Below are 21,702 nucleotides of genomic sequence, written 5' to 3' on the forward strand. Positions count from 1 at the left end.
GGTTTATTCCCTAAGTCCATGCTGGAGGGAGTCTCAGGTCTCATCAAGAGCAGAGTAGGCCAGCACAGTCATTCACCCAATTCTTGAAGGCCATGGTTTTGTTTCTCTTTAGGTACAAGAGTGGTAAGCAGCAACCTAAAACAGGAACGGGCTCCATTCAGGTATGTGCATGAGCTACCTTGCTGGTACCAGGATGCACTGCACATTGCTCCTGGACCTTCCTGGGATGGTGGTCACATACCACTAGCACCTTAAGAGGCCTTTCTGCAAACTAGAAGAAGGCAGACCAATTCTGCAAAGATGCTCCTTCCCATAGCTGACCCAGTCCTGAGCCAGGTGCAGCTCAGCAAGCCAAGCAGGCTAGATCCAGCCCCTGCTCAAGCCCTTCATCCCAGACAAGCCACCATCTCCAGGCACAGCCAACACAAGCGTCAAGTGCCCACTCAGTTCAAAGACCTCTCCTCTCCAAGAAGGGATGTTTCTTAAAAGAAAGAAAAGCTTACTGAGAAGAACTGAATCCATACAATAAACACTACACAGTTTACCAAGAAGGTCACAGCCACCATCTAATCTCAGCATGGTTTGGGTGGTGATGACAGCCCTTCTGAGCTTGAGAACTGCGGCTGGTTGCAGTTCAGGCCATCTCCCTCTCGCCTGGTTCTCCCTCTTGGCTAAGCTCCTTTCTGTATCCCATTCAAGCCATTTTCCCCATTAATTTAGGTGCTACCATGTTTAACAGGAACATCCTTGAATCAGAGGGGACATATAGCTAGCAGAGGGGTGGAATTATTATTGATGAGTGGGTGGGTAGCTGTCCTCTTCCGCATGTTTCTGTCACACTCTGACAGGGGATCCTGCTGGGATAGAGTGCCTCTTCCAGGCCCAGACCTTTCCAGGAGGGCATCTGACATCACAGCATGCTGGAGCTCTTCCTGCTCCTCCTCTAAATGTTCTCGGGAGCCCACATCATCACTTAGGTCAGGGGGCAAAGTCCAGCTGAGCTCATTAATCATATTAGAGTCACCTTTCCTGCTCAGGGATCAGGAGCAGCAAGAGCTCACAATCTTCTTTCGAGTAGTTTTTTCATAGATTTGAAGGAAGAATGGATCTAAGAGCAAAACAACAGCTCCAATTAAGCCTGGGAGACTAGAAAAGAAGGTCTACTGAGAGTGCAGCTGGGAAAAGCAGGAGAGCTAGCTGGGGTCCTAGCTGATCTCAGCCACACCTCTGTCATGTGTCACGACCGAGCAGCACTGAGAACAAGACCTCAAGGCAGGCAGGTAGAAATGGACCCTCAGACTAAACGTTCAATAGACACTAAATATATTCAATTTACAAAGTGCCCTGCTAACATTTATATGGTGTGCCATGTCTTTCCAGTCCCACTCTGATGGCTACCACTGTGGTCCACAGGAGAATTGTTGAGCAAGTTGAATTTGCCTTCAATAACTTCCTAGCATCTCTTCTACACACTTCCCTTTAAACTCTATTTTCTCCCATATTCAGATTTAGGTTTTAATTATCTTGTTACTGGATGTGGGGTTTAGTTACCACTTTTGTGACAATATCATACGGTGGCTTTAGATCCCTAATTATTAACTTTTGATAAATAATGAGGTATCTAGAGAACGCTGAAATTTGACAGTATTTTCAGGAGTATATCCCACTCCAGGTTAGATTTTTACCTTTGTAGTATTTACTCCCATCAATTCAGCCAAAATTATGTAGGTAAAATATAGCCAAGGTATGTTTATTGATGATATAAGAGTTATTAAAACAATTAATAACAGGTTTATGGTTTTTGAAATGATTATACATAAAACAGCCTTTGATCCTGTGTCAATTCTCTTCAAAATATATTAATAAATATTCTTAGCCAATAGACCTTTGCTCCAAGAGTAGGTTTACACTACCGAAAGCCACTGATGCCACAAAATTACTTAATTTTTGCCATCACCAAGGAAAGGGCTTTTAATTTCCCACAATAGAAATACTAAGAAAAAACTCATTCAATGAATGTTTTGGTTTGGGGACAATTTCACAGGGTGAAGATGGGAGGGCCTCGCCCCAGCATTGACCGTGTGGATTAACCTCCTGTAACTCATACAGTTCACAGACTCCTCTCCTGCACAGACACCCACAGCACAGCCACTTGCATTTGAAACCCACCAGGTTCCAGGAAAGGCTTGTGGCCGACAGGTCAGCGCACTAAAGCTGTGAGCCAACAACAGGGACTTCCACTTCTGCTTTCCGAGATCAAGCTGTCTCGGGAAAATGCTGACGCGTCTCCACTTCTCTTCCTGTCTCTGTCTTCCTGTTGATCTGTGTGTGCTTTTATAGCTTTATCACTTCACACTTGTTCCACTTCATCCCAGAAGAATAAAGGAGATGAGTAACGAATTCAGACAACCTGCTAGTCCCAATTCAGTTGAACCCCTCTTAAGGCAGCCAAGAGTAAAAATCTCAGATTTTAAAAGATGATGGACACATTATGAAGTGATTATTCACACTACAAAACAGTTTTTAGAACCCAGAATGATAAAGCTGAAAAGGGATCTTAGAAATCTTTCATTACACTCACCCTCTTTTATAGATGAGACTACTAAGCCCACAGAGGGAAAATGACTTGGCCAATGACCCTCTCATTCTTAACTCATTCTTTGCAGAAAGGAAAGTTTTGCAACCGGAACTCTAAATTTTTAGAGCGATTAAAGTATGATTATTGCCCAGGTGCGGGGGCTCACTCCTGTAATCCCGGCACTTCGGGAGGCCGAGGCAGGCAGATGGCTTAAGCTCAGGAGTTCAAGACCAGCCTGGGCAACATGGCAAAACCTTGTTTCTACATAAAATATAAAAATTATCCGGGCATGGTGGCACATACCTGTAGTCACAGCTACTTGGGACGCTGAGGTAGGAGGTTCACTTGAGCCCCAGAGGCAGAGGTTGCAGTGCATCAAGATCATACCAGTACACTCCAGCCGGGGCAACAGAGCAAGACCCTGTCTAAAAAAAAAAAAGTATGATTTTATTTAAAACTATTTAAATTAGACACACATTCCTAGGAAAACACTATTACATGTACTGAGGGACAATGGCTTGTGAAATGGAGTATGAATGCATGTGGTACCACATTCATATATGTGGTTCCATACTCTAGAATAACGAAAAACTTTCCACATCCACACTTGTTTTAGTATTTCCTATTAACAACTTGTGTTTGGAATAAATACATGTTATTAACAGAATCATCCAGATAGGCAATTAATGAATGTCCTGAGGGTATATAATGACACAAATATATTTGAAAGCCTTGAGAGGAGACAAATTACTAACAAGGTCAGGGCCACTTCATTTGCCCTTGATAGCCTTGTGTGAACACACCCTCAGCCGCCTTCTGAACACTCTCCAGGTTCAACTTCTACAACCTGCCTCTGTGATTTATCAGGTAGCAGCTGTGTGAGCAACTAGCCGTGTGCACGTGGGCACACACACGCACCCATACACAATGCTCCTAGGAACAAAACCTGGCACAGAATCTTAACTGAATTCAATAGAAAAAAATGATTTTTTTTTTTAACTTGGTGCAGGCATCCTTCTGAGGGCCACACTGTCACTCTGGGCTTTTGACCTGGCTGGTTCCTGATTTTTCAATGCATGCTGAAAACACCACTCCTGCACACACACTCCCTGGAGGCAGCTTTGGCTTGCTGCCACCTGCCCTCACTGTATTAAGAAGTGTGGATCCATTGCTATTATGGAGCCTGAAGCAGAGCCAAGAAGAAATCTCAAAGGACCCGCTCCCTAGACATATGTGAATAGAATAAAAACGAGACACAAATGATAGCACGAAGCCTCCAGCACTCTACGGACAAAGTGAGGGGCTGTGTTGCAGGTCAGGAGAAGGTTCTTGTTCTTGGGAAAGAAATAAAATTAAAATATGGCTATCCTTTACATAAGAAGTTCCTTCAGACCTATCATCAACAGAGGGGGTCTTTTTCTGTTGTTTTCCTCCAAGTAGGAGTTGGAATTTCTTAAAGCAAAGATATACATTCAAGGCTGAGTTTAGAGGTGTCTCCATGACTACATACCAAGGGTTCCAAACCTGCTGATCAGATAATAGAGGAAGCAATCTCATATGCTCATTTATACTAAAGTGTTAAAGATTTGATGTGTTACTTCTCCCAGAGGTAGTTACTTTACAAAGGCCCATGGATAGAAAACAATATTTAACCTAAAGGAATATACAGAACTTCAGATACCAGAATTTCAGGTAGAATTTCAGGCACCGGAGCTTTTTAACCCTACCCAGGAAACCATTTATTAATACATGGTGTATCTAAACATATCTGTCTGATGCAGTGACAGAAAAAAGAGTGTCATACAAAGCAAACCCACAAGAGCAAGTCATGGCTTCTGCTATTTTTTCTTTCTCTTTCCCTTATCCATTCTAACCCCCTAATGGTTCCCGCAACCTCATGTCTCTGATTCCACTGTCCCATGTGATTGAACCCGTTGTGAAGATTCAGCAAAGCGTTTCTCACACATTTCATTCGTAAAGATAAACCCAGTGCTGAGATCATTGCAAAATGAAATTAGAGGTCAAAAACAATGTTACAGAATAGAACAAAATGGCAAACATTCAGGCGGAAATGTTAGGCTACACAAGAGCTAGCACAAATAGTGCACAAAACTGCAGGAATCACCAATGTTTTTATGACAAAGGAGGCATTTAAGCTAATGATTTAAGCTAATTCCACTGCAGTGTGGTCCCAAGGGCAGGGCAAGAAGATGGGTCCACCCCTCAGGGCAGGCAATCAAGGGGTCCATGGCCTGGAAGGGACTTAAAAACAATAATAAAACCCACTGAAAGCCAGCGTGCTTTTTATTATCACCACTGCAAGCAATTCTAAACAATATCAGTGATAAACTGCTCTCCCCACCACCAAAAAAAAATGTTTTGTTGGTCTAAGTTCTACACAATCGCTGAAGTTGCAGTTGAATTTTAGGAATATAAATGTATGCTTCAACTCAGCACTTTTTAAAATTGTGCCTTCCTTAGTAAACATTGCATTCTACATGGGAGTTGATTCAGAGAATTAACTCCATGCATTTATTTTGAGAGTAAGTACAAAACAAAGCTTGCTTTGGGCACAATTCGTGTCTCAGCCTCCCTGGTACTGTACTACATATTCCTGTTTTCAAACAATTGATTGAAATAAACAATGATAGCTCAGCGATTGTAAAGACAAACAGAACTTGAGTTACTTCAATTCTGTCATTCTATGTGACTGCCAGAGTTTTTTACTGTGTTTAAATTTTCTGGAATTTATTGTGAAATGAGATTTTACGTATTTCTGCCAAATGTATCCTTATGTTTAAGGCTTTTTCTTACTTTTTTAATCTGTTCCTTCATGTGAAAGTAAGCTTTCAAAATTAAAATTAATGAAAAATGTTCCTTGATCAAAGATAGATAGAAACTTCATGAATATGGGAAGAAAAATAACTCTGACAAAGTCATTGACAAATTTGCAGAAGTTAATCACAAAAACAGAAACCAAAAAATCACTATTCATGACTGTGAAATTTCATGCGCGTCCGTGTGAAGAGACCACCAAACAGGTTTTGTGTGAGCAATAAAGCTTTTAATCACCTGGGTGCAGGCGGGCTGAGTCCGAAAAGAGAGTCAGCAAAGGGAGATAAGGGTGGGGCCGTTTTATAGGATTTGGGTAGGTAAAGGAAAATTACAGTCAAAGGGGGTTTGTTCTCTGGCGGACAGGAGTGGGGGGTCGCAAGGTGCTCAGTGGGCAGGAGTGGGGGTCGCAAGGTGCTCAGTGGGGGTGCTTTTTGAGCCACGATGAGCCAGGAAAAGGACTTTCACAAGGTAATGTCATCAGTTAAGGCAAGGACCGGCAATTTACACTTCTTTTGTGGTGGAATGTCATCAGTCAAGGTGGGGCAAGGCATATTCACTTCTTTTGTGATTCTTCAGTTACTTCAGGCCATCTGGGCGTATATACGTGCAAGTCACAGGGGATGTGATGGCTTGGCTTGGCTTGTGCTCAGAGGCCTGACATTCCTGCCTTCTTATATTAATAAGAAAAATAAAACAAAATAGTGTTGAAGTGTTGGGGCGGCGAAAATTTTTTGGGGGGTGGTATGGAGAGAGAATGGGCGATGTTTCTCAGGGCTGCTTCAAGCGGGATTAGGGGCGGCGTGGGAACATAGAGTGGGAGAGATTAAGCTGAAGGGAGGTCTTGTGGGGTGGGTCTTGAAGGGGTGATATTGTGGGGATGTTAGAAGAAACATTTGTCATATAGAATAATTGGTGATGGCCTGGATACGGTTTTGTATGAATTGAAAAACTAAATGGAATAACAGAAGGAGAAAAACAGGTATAAAAGGTCTAAGAATTGGGACAACTCAGGATGTCTGATTAGAGAGTGCTTAAGGAGATTTGGCATAGTCCTGCCAGCAAAGATTATTTATTTACTTCAAGAGTTAAGAGTGGCAGTTTGGGGATAGCACCAGGAGATATCATCAGCTGTGATGGCTTGGAGAAACAGTGTAAACTGGCAGTGTAAACAAGAGCAGGGCATGTATGAGTAGTTGAGAACGGTGAATACGAGTATGAACTAGACAGAAAATAGTAGGGATGACAAGTTTTTTTTTTTTTTTTTTTTTTGAGGCACAGTCTAAGTTGGTCTGGTGTCTGGAATGAGACTGGGGCCTAATAAAAAGGAGCGTCTATACAGGACCTTAAATGGGCTGTACCCTGTAGCATTCCGAGGACAGGCCTGAATTCTGAGAAGGGAAAGTGGTAAAAGTATTATCCAGTCCTTTTTAAGTTGGTGGCTGAGCTTGGTGAGGTGTGTTTTTAAAAGACCTTTAGTCCATTCTACCTTTCTTGAAGATGGAGGACCATAAGGGATATAAAGGTTTCACTGAATAAGAGCCTGAAAAACTGCTTGGCTGATTTGACTAATAAAGGCTCGTCTGTTATCAGACTGTACTGAGGTGGGAAGGCTAAACTGAGGAATTATGTCTGACAGAACGGAAGAAATGACTGCGGTGACCTTCTCAGACCCTGTAGGAAAGGCCTCTACTTATTTTGAGGGCCTCTAAAAGTATTAAAGCAGCGGCAGCCACTGCACACAGACATGAGGGCTAGGCTAAAACAGTAAGGTCAAGTTGTTTGGACAGAAAGGCATGCCTAGGAAGGAAAGGAGTTGTTTTGTAGAAGGTGCTTGGGTTTGAGAGATCAGTTGGACACGATCAGCAGGGAGAGCACGTGTGTTTTTATGAGAATTATGCCGAGATAGGTAACAGATGAGGAAGAAATTTGGGCTTGATTGAAGTAATGGGGGCTGTCTGTGAAGCTTTGCGGCAGGCAGTACAGCCTAGGTAATTTGCTGAGCTTGATGGGTGTCAGGGTCAGTCCAAGTGAAAGCGAAGAGAGGCTGGGATTAAGGGTGCAAAGCAATAGTAAAGAAAGCAGGTTTGAGATCTAGAACAGAATAATGGGTTGTAGAGGCAGGTATTGAGGATAGGAGAGTATATGGGTTTGGCACCACAGGGTGTATAGGCAAAACAATTTGGTTGATAAGGCGCAGATCCTGAACTAACTTGTAAGGCTTGTCTGGTTTTAGGACAGGTAAAATGGGGGAACTCTAAGGAGAGTTTATAGGGTTTAAAAGGCCATGCTGTAGCAGGCGAGTGATAACAGGCTTTAATCTTTTTAAAGCGTGCTGCGGGATGGGATATTGGCGTTGAGTGGGGTAAGGGTGATTAGGTTTTAATGAGATAGTAAGGGGTGCATGATTGGTTGCCAAGGAGGGAGTAGAGAGGTATCTTATACTTGTGGGTTAAGGTAGGGGTATAGAAGAGGAGGACGCAAAGGAGGCTTTGGATTGGGAAGAAGGGCGGCAATGAGATGCGGCTATAGTCCAGGAATAGTCAGGGAAGCAGATAATTTAGTTAAAGTGTCTCAGCCTAATAAGGGAACTGGGCAGGTGGGGATAACTAAAAAAGAGTGCTTAAAAGAGTATTGTCTAAGTTGGCACCAGAGTTGGGGAGTTTTAAGAGGTTTAGAAGCCTGGCCGTCAATACCCACAACAGTTATGGAGGCAAGGGAAAGAGGCCCTTGAAAAGAGGGTAATGTGGAGTGAGTAGCCTCCGTATTGATTAAGAAGGGGACGGGCTTACCTTCCACTGTGAAAGTTACCCGAAGCTCGGCGTCCGTGATGGTCTAGGGGGCTTCCGAGGCGATCGGGCAGTGTCAGTCTTCAGCCGCTAAGCCGAGAAGATCTGGGAAGGAGTCAGTCAGAGAGCCCTGGGCCAGAGTTCCAGGGGCTCTGGGAGTGGCTGCCAGGTGAGTTGAACAGTCCAGTTTTTAATGGGGTCCCGCACAGATGGGACAGGGCTTAGGAGGAATCCTGGTCTGCAGGCATTCCTTGGCCCAGTGGCCAGATTTCCGGCACATGTAGCAAGCTCCTGGGGGAGGAGGTTCTGGAGGAACCCCTGGCAGCTGCGGTTCAGGCGTTTGGAAGTTCTTGTGTGCTGGAGATGTGGCTGGGGTTTGTCTCACAGTGGAGGCAAGGAATTGCAACTTTTTTCTATTATGGTACACCTTGAAGGCGAGGTTAATTAAATCCTGTTGTGGGGTTTGAGGGCTGGAATTTAATTTTTGGAGTTCTAATGTCGGGAGAAGATTGGGTAATAAAATGTATTTTGAGAATAAGATGGCCTTTTGACTTTTTAGGGTCTAGGGCTGTAAAGTGTCTCAGGGTTGCTGCCAAACAAGTCATGAACTGGGCTGGATTTTTATATTTGATGAAAAAGAGCCTAAACACTATTTGATTTGGGATAAAGAAAAAGGAGCATTAACCTTGACTATGCCTTTGGCTCCCGCCACCTTTTTAAGAGTAAATTGCTGGGCAGGTGGGGGAGGGCTAGTCATGGAACGAAACTGTAAGTCGGACCAGGTGTGAGGAGGGGAGGTGATAAAAAGATTATAGGGTGGAGGAGCAGAGGCTGAGGAAGAGTTGGGACCTAGCTCGGCCTGGCGAGGAACAACCTGGGGAGGAAGGGAGAGGTCAGATGGGTCTGTAGAAAAGGAAGATTAGAAAAACTCAGCGACGCTTGGGGTTGGTACTGACGGGACAGGCGGGAGGGAAAGAAGGAAGATTTGGGACGAGTTGCACTGGTCACAGAGACTAAGAAGGGACTGATGTGTAAAAGAATGCCTGGACATCAGGCACCTCAGACCGTTTGCCTATTTTATAACAAGAATTATTTAGATTTTGCAGGATGGAAAAATTCAAAGTGCCGTTTTCTGGCTATTTGGAACTACTGTCGAGTTTGTATTGGGGTCAAGCGGCATTGCAGAAGAAAATAAGGCATTTATAGGTCAGGTGTGTGTTGAAGAGGTTTTAAGTTTTTAAGAACACAGGCTAAGGGAGAAGGAGGAGGAACGGAAGGTGGAAGCTTACCCATAGTGAAGGAGGCAAGCCCAGAGAAAAGAGTAGAGACACGGAGAAGGGGTGGGGGGTTCTTGCCCTCCAGAAAAGCAGAGAAGGGGTTGGGGCACGGAAATAAGGGATTGGGGCACAGAGATAAGAGGTTGGGGTGCGGAAATAAGCAATTGGGGCACAGAGATAAGAGGTTGGGGTGCAGAAATAAGCGGTTGGGGGTTCTTGCCCCCTAGGAAAGCGGGACTTGCCGCTAAGGGTGAAGGAGAAGGGGTTGAGGGGTACTTGCCCCTGCCCCAGAAAAGCAGGACTTGCCGCTGAGGGTGAAGGAGAAGGGGTTGAGGGGTACTTGCCCCTGCCCCAGGAAAGCGGGACTTGCCGCTGAGGGTGAAGAAGGGGTTGAGGGGTACTTGCCCCTGCCCCAGGAAAGCAGGACTTGCCGCTAAGGGTGAAGGACCAAGGCAGGCGTCCCTGTGTGGTCTGACACCCTTGAAACGTGAGTGTATAATCAGAGAGGCGTCCCTGCAATGATTAAACACCAAGGGAAGGCTGCCTTCCGTGACCGGCGCCGGAGTTTTGGGTTCATGGATAAAACATGTCTCTTTTGTCTCTACCAGAAAAATGAAAGGAATTGAAATTAAGAGAAGGGAGAGATTGAAGTGTGGCACCAAGATTGAAAGGAGAAAGAGGTTGAGGGATAGTGAGGGACGTTGGAGAAGAGAGTAAAAAGAGGCTGCTTACTGGATTTGAAATTGGTGAGATGTTTCTTGGGCTGGTCGGTCTGAGGACCTGAGGTCGTAGGTGGATCTTTCTCACGGAGCAAAGAGCAGGAGGACAGGGGATTGATCTCCCAAGGGAGGCCCCCCGATCCGAGTCACGGCACCAAATTTCATGCGCATCGGTGTGAAGAGACCACTAAACAGGCTTTGTGTGAGCAATAAAGCTTTTAATCACCTGGGTGCAGGCGGGCTGAGTCCGAAAAGAGAGTCACCAAAAGGAGATAAGGGTGGAGCCGTTTTATAGGATTTGGGTAGGTAAAGGAAAATTACAGTCAAAGGGGGTTTGTTCTCTGGCGGACAGGAGTGGGGGTCACAAGGTGCTCAGTGGGCAGGAGTGGGAGTCACAAGGTGCTCAGTGGGGGTGCTTTTTGAGCCAGGAAAAGGACTTTCACAAGGTAATGTCATCAGTTAAGGCAAGGACCGGCCATTTACACTTCTTTTGTGGTGGAATGTCATCAGTCAAGGTGGGGCAAGGCATATTCACTTCTTTTGTGATTCTTCAGTTACTTCAGGCCATCTGGGCGTATATACGTGCAAGTCACAGGGGATGCGATGGCTTGGCTTGGGCTCAGAGGCCTGACATGAAAGACCAATATGTAGGTATAAGTTTTCATCCCTTTATTCAAAAAATACACTAATGAAACTAAAAATATTATACTATAACTTTCTTTCCTTTTTTGGATTGTAGCATTTACTGTATTTTTAGTTTTTATTGATACGACACAAAATTTCATAAAAGAACATTTCTGGTCATCATTATTTTCATTTCATGTTGTGATTATTACTAAAAACAGCTTTATTATATAGAGCAAAGAGGTTTTAAAACTGATGTAGTCTGGGTGTCAAACACTAGCCCTAGGGCTTCCAATCTGTTACCTGCTTTGTTTTTGTGGTTCCCTGACTCTCTCCCTCCCTTTAGCCTGGGTCTTCCCCTCCCCTCCCCCACCCACACCCCCATCACTCCAAAGAAGACTTGTTAGAAAGGTAGATCTGATGCACTTAAAATAATTCACCTGTTCTCTCGGGTTCTTCAGTCTTTCTCCTACTTTTTCTTATAGAGAGTCAGGTTACGAAATTAGAAGGGTTAAAACTCAGTCCTTCACTCCCTTTTCTTATTTGCCGAGAGTAGAGATGAGCTGAAGCATAATTGGCCAGGACTCACCAATCCACCTGAGAAGCTGAGAAGCTGAGCCAGGCTGGGGAGAGCGGGAGAAAGGATTCAGACAGCACAAACCCTACTCTGACTCTGACCTCAGGCATGCCGCCTCCAGCCAGGAGTACTCCTGGCTTTCCTTTCTGGAAGAGCATCTGAGAAAACATTGTCCTGAGATGTAAAACTGCCCTCCACACTCAGGCCCCCAGCATCACCCATCACTTCAGAGACAATAGAGTTTACATTTCAATGCATGCCCCATCCCACACCTCCTCCCAACTCTGAAGTTCCAACTCTGGTTGGCCCACTGCCCTTAACTCTGAAGAGTCGACTCAAAGCTACAGGGAATATCTTTCCCACCCAAATTTGGCATAGGAGGATCATCCCGCTTCAGTCCTCTGAAGGATCCTAAGTTACCGAACAGCGATTTATTATGTCATGAAGGGTCACGTTTCCTTCATGTTAGTGATGAGGGGAAAGTTATAGTATTTATTTTTCATTTTTACTTAGCTGAATATAATGAATTCTGCTGATGGCCTATTTCTGAAATCCACCAATCAAAGGAAATTGTAAAGTTCACCATAGTAACAGCTCTGTGTCAGTGGCCCGCGTGAGAACCACACAGCCTGGGAGGCACCGCAGCTGAGGAGGCACTGGCCAATGGTGGGGCAGAGTGATGTTACCATCTCATAGCAACCAAGGGATCTGCATGGCAACATCAGTTGCTATATAAAAGAAAAATTAGAAACAATATTCTGTTAGGGAGAAATAAAGATATTAACTGTTAAGTCATACTTGAGTCACATTTGTGAGGACCTATCCCAAAATATCCACCTAAACATAGCTCAGATGATACCTGCCAGATTCAAGTCCACATGCCAGGAACATTCTCCCCCACCAACTGGCACCACCTGAGGACTGAGAGAGAGGAGCATGTCCAGGGAACAGACTGCTTCTGCATAGGAAGGAGAGGGCCCTTTGAATACCAGTAACCACAGAGCATATTTGCGGGGTAAATTACACATAAATCATCACATTTAGTCCTGTGAGGGAGGCAGGGCAAAATTATTATTATCATCAAGTTCTCCATCTATCTCCCATCCCTTCCTCCCCCGGCTTTCCCATCTCAGTTAATAGCTACACAATTCTTCCAATTGTTCAGGCCAAAAACCTCTGAGTTCTCCTATTTTCTTTCTCTCACACCCACATCCACTCCATCAGAAATGCTATTCATTCTTCCTTCAAGCTATCTCCAGAATTCAGCCTTTTCTCACCACCTCCACAGCTACACCCTGGTCCACTCCACCACCTGTCACGCAGAGGCAATAGCCTCCTAACCCGTTTCCCTGCTTCCTGGGTAGGCTTGCCTATGGTCTATTCTCAACACAGCAACCAGAGTGACCCTTGCAAAACATAAGTCCTTGGCTCACAACCCTCCAATGACTTCCCATCCTATCTCAATGTAAAAGCCCAATCCTTCCCAGGACTACACGGCTTCACACACCTTGGCTAGGGAGCTGACCCATCTGCTGCTATTGTCTGCTTCTCTCAACTGCTCTAGCCACACTGGCCCCCTCACTGGGCTTCTAGCACATCAGGCTCCTTCCTACCGCAGGGCCTTTGCACTAGCTACCTCTTGCAGAACATTCTTCCCCCAGAGACCCTCACTTCATTCAAGTGTCTACTCAGATGTCACCTTCTCAGTGAATTCTTCTCTGACTTATTTTAAAACTGGACTCTCTATACCCATAGCCCCTAACCCCCATCCCTAGCACCAGTGAGCACCTAGAACAGTGCTGGCATGCAGTAAGTACTCACTCAATATCTAACGATGAATAAAGGAAGCACTGTTTTACAGATAATCGGGCTCAAGAAGCTAAATTATTTACTCAGAAGCTCCCAGCCAGGACGCATTAGAGCCCAGACTTGAACCCAGACTTACTCATGCAGTGACTCCCACACTGGGCTGTACCCTCTCTATCTCACTTTGGTTTCCTTTTCCAGAACTACCACCGCTTCTAAGTGCCAGGAAAGCATGAATTCTCTGGGAAGGGAAGAGGAATGGCCGGGCTGATGGCGTGGCTGTGCAGACAGCCACAGCAGGAATAGAGAGTGGGGGTGAGCTGACCCAGACCCTGAGCAGTGCCCCGAGTGGAGCCACCCTTCCAAGGGAATCAGCAAGTATGGCTGAGACCATGTCAGCGTGACTGCCAACGACACCTCATTGATGATGACCTCTCCCTCCCTTCCAGGCCACTTCTCTTGGGGATAGAAACAACTCTTTTGAACATTCAGCATTCCTACCCCTGTATGTGCTTGGATCAAAAACAAAGATTTAAATGGAATTTTTAGTCTGTAAAGTGTTTTATCCTCATTTTTGCTAGTTTGTTATCAAGGAGTCTCAGAGTTGTATTAAGTGTATATTGCATGACTGATTGAAAAAAAATAGAGAAAATTCAGTCACCAGATGTTTTTTGGTCTATACAATAAATAGTTTTTTGTTAACAGAAGCAGCCTAGTATTGTGGGATTATGAAGAACAGCATTTTTCCATTAAAATTATGCTGAACACTGGTAACAGCATGCCCATATTCTCTACCCTGAATCTGGTGGTGGAGGGTAAGGAGTGGAAGAAGAGATGAGGTGGGAGGGGGGAAAGACCACCCAGAAACAAGGCAGGGAGGGGAAAACCAAAGGCAAGAACATTTTGCTTCCATGGCCTATATCGGCAATTAGGAAATGCTGGTGTAGACACCGACATTGTCATCAATCTTGCTGTTGAAGAAAAAAAAATAGTCATGACTCTCTCACCAACAAACTAGAAACATGAAAGACAAACCAATAACAATAATCACTACCATTTTTTGAGCATTTACAATGTAGTACGCATTTTGCTAAGGGCTGGCATACAGTTTTACATTTAAGCCTCTTAGCAAACCTGGATGGGAGGAATTACCTCCCCATTTTATAGACATTTTACAGAGAAATTGAGTAACTTACCCAAGGTCATACAACTAGAAAATGACAGAAATGATCTGGTTGCCTCCATAATCCCTGCATATTTTTTTTTCTAATTTCCAGCTTTTATTTTAAGTTCAAGGGCACATGTGTAGGATGTGCAGGTTTGTTATATAAGTAAATGTGTGCCATGGTGGTTTGTTGCACAGATCATCTAACTACCTAGGTAAAGCCCAGCATGCATTAGCTATTCTTCCTGTTGCTCTCCCTCCTTCAGTCTCTGGCAGGGCCCAGTGTCTGTTGCTCCCCTCCCTGTGTCCATGTGTTCTCATCATTCAACTCCTACTTACACGTGAGAACATCCAGTATTTGGTTTTCTGTTCCTGCATTCTTTTGCTGAAGATAATAGCTTCCAGCTCCATCCATGTCTCTGCAAAGGGCATGATCTCATTCCTTTTGATGGCTGCATAGTATTCCATGGTGTATATGTACCACATTTTCTTTATCCAGTCTATCATTGATGGACATTTAGGTTGACTCCATGTCATTGCTACTGTGAACAGTGCTACAAGAAACATATGCATACACGTATCTTTATAATAGAATGATTTATATTCCTTTAGGTATGTACCCAGTAATGGGATTTCTGGGTCAAATGGTATTTCTGCCTCTAGGTCTTTGAGGAATCGCCACACTGTCTTCCACAATGGTCCCTGTTTTTAACTGTTACATTGCACCTCCTCTCTCTACAATAAGATTAATTCATGTGCTATAAAGAAACATGGAATACATATAAAATCAGGAGGTGATATAAGGAAACATAAAAAAAAAAAAAAAACCGCAGTGAAAGTTCTGATCATTTCCAAGAATGCAGAGCCCTGTGTGGAGAGCTAGGCAGGTGTGTGGAGGCCCTGAGGAACTTGCTTCACAGTTCCACTTCTCATCCCCAAGGTGACATCATCATCCCCTCTATTTTGCACCACAAAATTAGTTCAACAATGATGGAAAAGGAAATGTTAATGTCCTGCTCACAAAGGTTCATGTTGCCAAAAGTTGTAGAACACATACTATTCTCTAAACATTTCCCTGTTGACATAAAACTCACAGGTAAGGTGTTTTGTTACATGGAGAACCCCAGGAGAGTTGAAATAGGGGATAGGGGGACCAAAGCTGTGTGCCCAAAGCAAATGTGTAACAATGAAACAGCAAAAGAACTAACAAAACTAACTCCATTTTTGTTGAAGGGGCCTCTACCCATTCCTGCAAGTAGGCTAGGATAATTTTAGAACACTGAGATAATATGCAAAAACAGCAATCATGTAGTTTTTTAAATTAACTCTGGGATTAAAGGAGAAGTATGTAAACAACTATGTTTTGTTAAACATTATAGAAGCGTTGTGATCTGACCAAGGACAAAGAAATTCCCAACCTTCTCAGACCCTCACTGACATGCAGATGTCTGTGATCACTGGTTACCTCTTGATTCTGACCCCCTCCTTTTCCCATGTTCTTAACTTAAAAAGAGCCTAAAATTTGTACTGACTTAGGATGGTGCTTTAGGATACTAGTCTACCCTCTTCTCAGTTTGCTGGCCCTCCAAATAAACCTGCTTTTGCTCCCACCAATTCTTGTCTCTTGAGTTTTGGCTTCTGAATGGTGAGGAGCTGTAACTGAATGGAATCAGAGCACTGGAGTGTTCTGCTGAAACTTTTGGCCTGGCAGGGAGGAAAAAGCAGGCTTATATTAAAGCTGCTATTCTTTCTCAGCTGCATCACATTCATTCCAGTATTTTGCCCCAGAAGCAAATATAAACCTAAACAGAAAAAAAAAGAAAAAGACGTTTTTTGGATTCCTGAATTAAAAACAAAACTCCAGCCTAACTTTACCCATGAACATGAAACCAACATGCCATAGGACCTGGCATTCTGACACAGTCCAGGGCAGTTTCTACCCAGGCTAGACTTTCTGGGAAGCAAATGTTTTCCTGTATTCAAATGGATCTGTGTTACCTAATATCAGGACTAGCTCTCACCTCCTAGTTTACCTTTGCAGTGAAATTTCTGTTGATCACCCCAGACCTGAACTCCCTTAGCATGAGTTGTTTAGACCAGGCACCTGTGTATTTGCAAATACTGTAGAAGGCAGTATGACTTAGTGCAAAAGGTTCTGGGACCATAGAGCTGCAAGCTCAAATTCCAGCTCTGAGATTTGTTACTTGTGAGATTTTTGGCAGGTGACTACCCTCTTCTACCTTTAGCTCCATCACCTGTCAAATGAACACAACTAAACCTATCTTACAGAAGTTTTTTGGTCAGGAATAAGTAAGTTATTACATTGGGAAAGAGCCTACTATAGTGCCTGGAACATATCAAGTTCAATTATTATTTTGCTCAATTATTATTTTAAAAGCAAAATACATACAGAAATGAACCAGGAGATGGTCAAAATTGGAAGGTAGCATTCTAATTCGATCTCAATCCTTGCTGAACTATCCTAATTAATTACATATGTATGGACTCCTCAGGAAAAAACGGAAGTACAATCAACCCCATCTCCAAAAAGGAGTCATCCTACTCACCAATTTTCGAGTGAAGTCTTCTATTTTTCCCTCAAAATTGAACATCAGCTTTCTTCTCAACATACTCAAGGACAAACCCCCAGTCTAATGATATTAAATACTACATTTAGGCTCAAGGATGATGGGTTGCCCTTACGATCATGTTCTACTGCATTTCATGAAAGTCGTGGTTAAGGACAGTGTCATCTTTGTCTCAGTATCTGCAGGTCTTCTGCAGGTTAGTCTTTGAGTTCAAAAACAAAAAACACCTGAATAATCATGGTGTACATTTCCGGCTGTTAATCCTATAAATCCTGTGTAAATGTACTTGCCCAAATCTAGAGTAGGCAGAAATAACCCTTTGACAAAAGGAAATCCCGATTTTAAATGATGTAAAGCAGAGCCTATGTTAGTCCCTCCCATTCTTTTAAACATCTGTGTAAATTATAAACAGTCCCCAACTTGCAGGAATTTCCTTTTTTTGGCATTTGGGATAGTGAAAAAGCCATATGCGTTCAGTAGAAATCATACTTTGAGAACACATACAGCCATTCTGTTTTTCATTTTCAGTACAATATTGAATAAATTTCACGAGATACTCAGCACTATTATAAAATAGGCTTTGTGTTAAGTGATTTTGCCCAACAATAGGCTAATGTAAGTGTTCTGAGCACTTTTAATGTAGGATAGGCTAAGCTATGATGTTTAGTAAGTTCCGTGCATTAAATGCATTTTTGACTTAATTTTTTTTCAACTTAAATAGACTTATCAGGACATAGCCCCATTGGGGAGCATTTGGTATTTGCCATAACCTTTGGGAGGGTTAGATTGATGCCCTCCAGCCATTGGGAATAGAAAGACAAGCATCTTCCCTGGTGCTGATGTGAGTTTATCACTAGGGAATTGCAACAGCTTTATGAAGCAGTTGTACCTGTTGTCTGATTATTTGGAGACAATGTAGTTGAGCATAAACTGTGGAAATGGGGGATGGGGAAGGGGCCATGGTAATCTGCATGCCCAGTTCAGGCATTTGGCTACTGGGGTGGAGAGTAGGAGCCCTGTGTATTTGCTGGAGGACTCAGTCAGCCCTGAAGGAAAAGAATGAAAAAGAAATATGTGGGACTGAAGGGAAGTTGGGGAAGCGGTCGAGAACTTGGATGCCTAGATTCTGCCTGGGTGCTCTGGCCGACTGTTGGTGTGGAAGGATGCTTCCAGATAATACAAAGGATAATGCTGCCCAAATAGCCCCTGAGCTAACTCTGGGGCTGTTGTCCCCTGTTCCCTAGAAAGAGGGCTATCAGGAACTAGAAAAGACAACGCCCTCCATTCAGGATGCTAATGAAAGAATCCTTAGGAAGAAAGCTCACTCTCAGAGCAGCAGATACAGTCTCAGACAGCAGAGCAGGAGTGGCTCCATTCACAGCTGCAAGAAATCTTCCAAGTAAGCGTCCAAGAAGAATGTGCAAGACATACTGCCCTTAGGCCCAGGCAAGAGGGGACCATGCTTTGGAGGACTCCACATGTCACAAACACAAAAAAGACATAATGTTAAAGAACACATGGACAGCTTTGTCCCTCAGCTCTTGCAACTGAGACCCTGACCCTAAACATCAGATCTCCTGACCTTCTCTGTTCAGGCTTCAGGGAAATGTTCCCCACATCTCTTGCCTCACATCCAAATGCCATCAGAGATGTGGATCTTGCTGCTATGGACTTCAGAGATGGACACTGCTGCAGAGGTTTTATGGGTTTGAGTGGCTAAAACACAAGAGAAGACAACTTGCCCAACCTTTCCTCAGGTACCATGAATGGAATAGACTATTGCATTAAAGATTGCTTTGCAGTAGTGTTCAGAGGCAATTTTCTTGCTTTTTTAAAATATTCCAATTCATGGTTCAAAGAATAGCACATATTTTATAATTTGTTATCTTGATTCAAAACATTTGAATAACTCTGTTGATACTTTTCTCTCAAACCCCACAAATGTTAGGGTGGGCCTGCCTGTGAGTCACCCAGGAACCTGTCACAGGACATGGGAAAGAACAGGGTGTGACTGAGATTCTGTTTCCTGGGGATTCATTACCTTTGCATCTATTATCCAATGCTTCTGTGTCCTCTCCCACAGGGTGTGTCTCAAAAAGGCCAGGATTACCAAACAGTGAAACCAAAATTCTCATATTTGGCAAACATTCTCTAATATTGATGTGGATGCCACCAATTAGGCTCATTCAACAGATCAACTCGGAAAGCACATTTGATAGCTGACTTGTTTGAGTAAGGGGAAGATTTTCTCTACTCCTTCTCCCACCCTAATCAATATACACTTCCCTACACCAGGTCTTTTCTATAGAGCTTCTGTGTCCTCCCTTCTGGGGAACGATGGAGAGGGAATCTCCATGTTTTCTCCCTAACTACTTGCTGTTGCTCCTCAAGGGAGGAAAGGCTGAACCAGTTGGCCAGAGCTTAACACTGACTAAGCCCCACTCTTATGTATGGTGGATTACATGTCTCATAATAGGAGGAACAGGCTCCAGCCTATCTAGTTCAAATTCTCCTTGTCCACCCCTGTGTTTCATTTTTCCATATAGTAGCAAAACCAGCAAGGTCCTCTCACAAGGGGAGGCCAACCATTCTCCTCCCTGCCCTGTTCAGCCCTGACCTGGGGAGTGAGATGGACTTTGCCTCCACGCAGGTGGCTGGGTTAGTTGGAATCTGTGCTGTAGGGTTAGGCACGTGCCCAAAGACACACTGGACTTTGTGAGTCCTAAAGCAGAGATTTAGGGTCAAAGATGGGAGATCATAGGTCCAAGTCATACTCCCCAGCACAATTTGCCAGAATCCCTGTTTTTTGAAGGTACATTAGACAGAGTGGGCTAAGTAGCTGTGATGGAAGACCCACTAACTCAGAGAATGCAGAAGGTTGCCTCTGTCATGTTTTGGTCTTAGATGACTGGCTCAGGGTTGGCAGACAGCTCTGAGCCACACAGTCCTTTGAGAGCTGGTGCAGACAGTGCCTCTTGCTATCTTCAACATGCATCTCCCAGGGCTGCTCTATTCCAGCCACCCAGAAAGGGAAAGAGGACAGTCTAGGGCCAGAGATGACTCTTAAGTAAATAGGATGAAAGTTGCCCAAATCAATTCCTCCCAAACTCCAAAGGAGCCTGGGAAATGGGAGCACTGATTCTGGCAGACAGCTAGCATTCTCCACCACAGAGGAGTTACTGAGCCTTTGCAGGATGTAAGTTTAGTCCTTATTCTACAAGAACACATTAAGTGCTTATTTGTTTGTTTGTTTGTTCATGGTCTGGGTAGTTGACTGGCAATAGTTACAAAAACTTCTCAGCCAAAATCACCTATTACATACAAATTGGTGCAGAACTCACAATCATTAGCTTGCTTCAATTATTTAAGCAGATTCAAAACTTCATTTTGGGATAAAAATAAAGTTATTTTAATAGGACTCATGAAGCCTATCTTGGGGTAGAAGAGGGATGACCCACCACCTGTAAGTTTCCTAAATTAATACATCTTTGTCAGTTTTATTGCCCAACCTAAAGCTTATCAGTGCCCCTTGAATCAACACTAAGTTTATGACCCCTCCCTGATTAAGCTGTGATACCTTTTAGTTAAGAGACACAGCCTGAAGGATATATTAGTTTCATTCATTTAGGTTCTCCAAACAATAATCCTAACTTTCTATATTTCTAACTTCTCAGCTAAGATAATTGAAAAGCAATATACCTAGGGCATATTGTCTTAGTTCTCCCAACCCCCTCTGCCAAAATAATGGGTGAGGTTTTTTTTAAGTTAGGTACTTGACATTTTGAAGATTAATTTTTTAAAAATCTATTTAACATCATTTGTTTTCAAAGCTTATCCACTACGATCAAGTAGGCTTCATCCTTGGGAGGCAAGGTTGGTTCAACATATGCAAATCAACAAATGTGATTCATCACATAAACAGAACTAAAGACAAAAACCACACGATTATCTCAATAGATGCAGAAAGGTTTTTAATAAAACATCCCTTCATATTAAAAACTCTCAATAAACTAGGTATTGAAGGAACATATCTCAAAATAATAAGAGCCATATATAACAAACACACAGCCAACATCACACTCAATGGGCAAAAGGCAGAAGCATTCCCCTTGAAAACTGGCACAAGACAAGAATGCCCTCTATCACCACTCCTATTCAACATAGTATTGGAAGTTCTGGCCAGAGCAATCAAGCAAAAGAAAGAAATAAAAAGGCATTCAAATAAGAAGACAGGAAGTCAAACTATCCCTGTTTGCAGATGACATGATCCTAGATCTAGAAAACCCCATCGTCTCAGCCCAAAAGCTTCTTAAGCTCATAAGCAACTTCAGCAAAGTCTCAGGATACAAAATCGATGTGCAAAAACTGCTAGCATTCCCATATACCAACAACAGTCAAGCCAAGAGCCAAATCACAAACAAACTTTCATCATGATTGCCATAAAAGGAATAAAATACCTAGGAATACAGCTAACAAGGGAACTGAAAGATCTCCACAAGAATTACAAACCACTGCTCAAAGAAATTAGAGATGACACAAATAAATGGAAAAACCTTCCATACTCATGGACAGGAAGAATCAATATCATTAAAAGGGCCATACTGCCCAAAGCAATTTATAGATTCAATGCTATTTCTTTTAAACTACCATTGACATTCTTCACAGAACCATTTTTTAAGACTGTTCTAAACTGTAGAAAAAACTTTTAAAATTCATATGGAACAAAAAAAGAGCCTGAATAGCCAAG

The 21,702-nt window shown here is 43.4% G+C and overlaps 1 long non-coding RNA gene across 2 annotated transcripts in view; it reads right to left on the reverse strand.

The window, feature by feature from the left end:
* Positions 1-10,071: 10,071 nt before the first annotated feature.
* Positions 10,072-21,702, reverse strand: part of LOC109025775 (uncharacterized) — a 28,223-nt gene continuing 16,592 nt past the window's right edge. For both annotated transcript variants that reach the window (XR_008676910.2, XR_010129969.1), the window contains exons 3-5: positions 14,707-14,921; positions 11,260-12,124; positions 10,072-10,822 (exon numbers count right to left, since the gene is read on the reverse strand). This is a non-coding gene — a long non-coding RNA (uncharacterized lncRNA). The remainder of the gene's footprint in view (positions 10,823-11,259; positions 12,125-14,706; positions 14,922-21,702) is intronic.

Source organism: Gorilla gorilla, chromosome 12, assembly GCF_029281585.2.
Source record: "Gorilla gorilla gorilla isolate KB3781 chromosome 12, NHGRI_mGorGor1-v2.1_pri, whole genome shotgun sequence".
In the NCBI taxonomy this organism is placed as follows: Eukaryota; Metazoa; Chordata; class Mammalia; order Primates; family Hominidae; genus Gorilla; species Gorilla gorilla.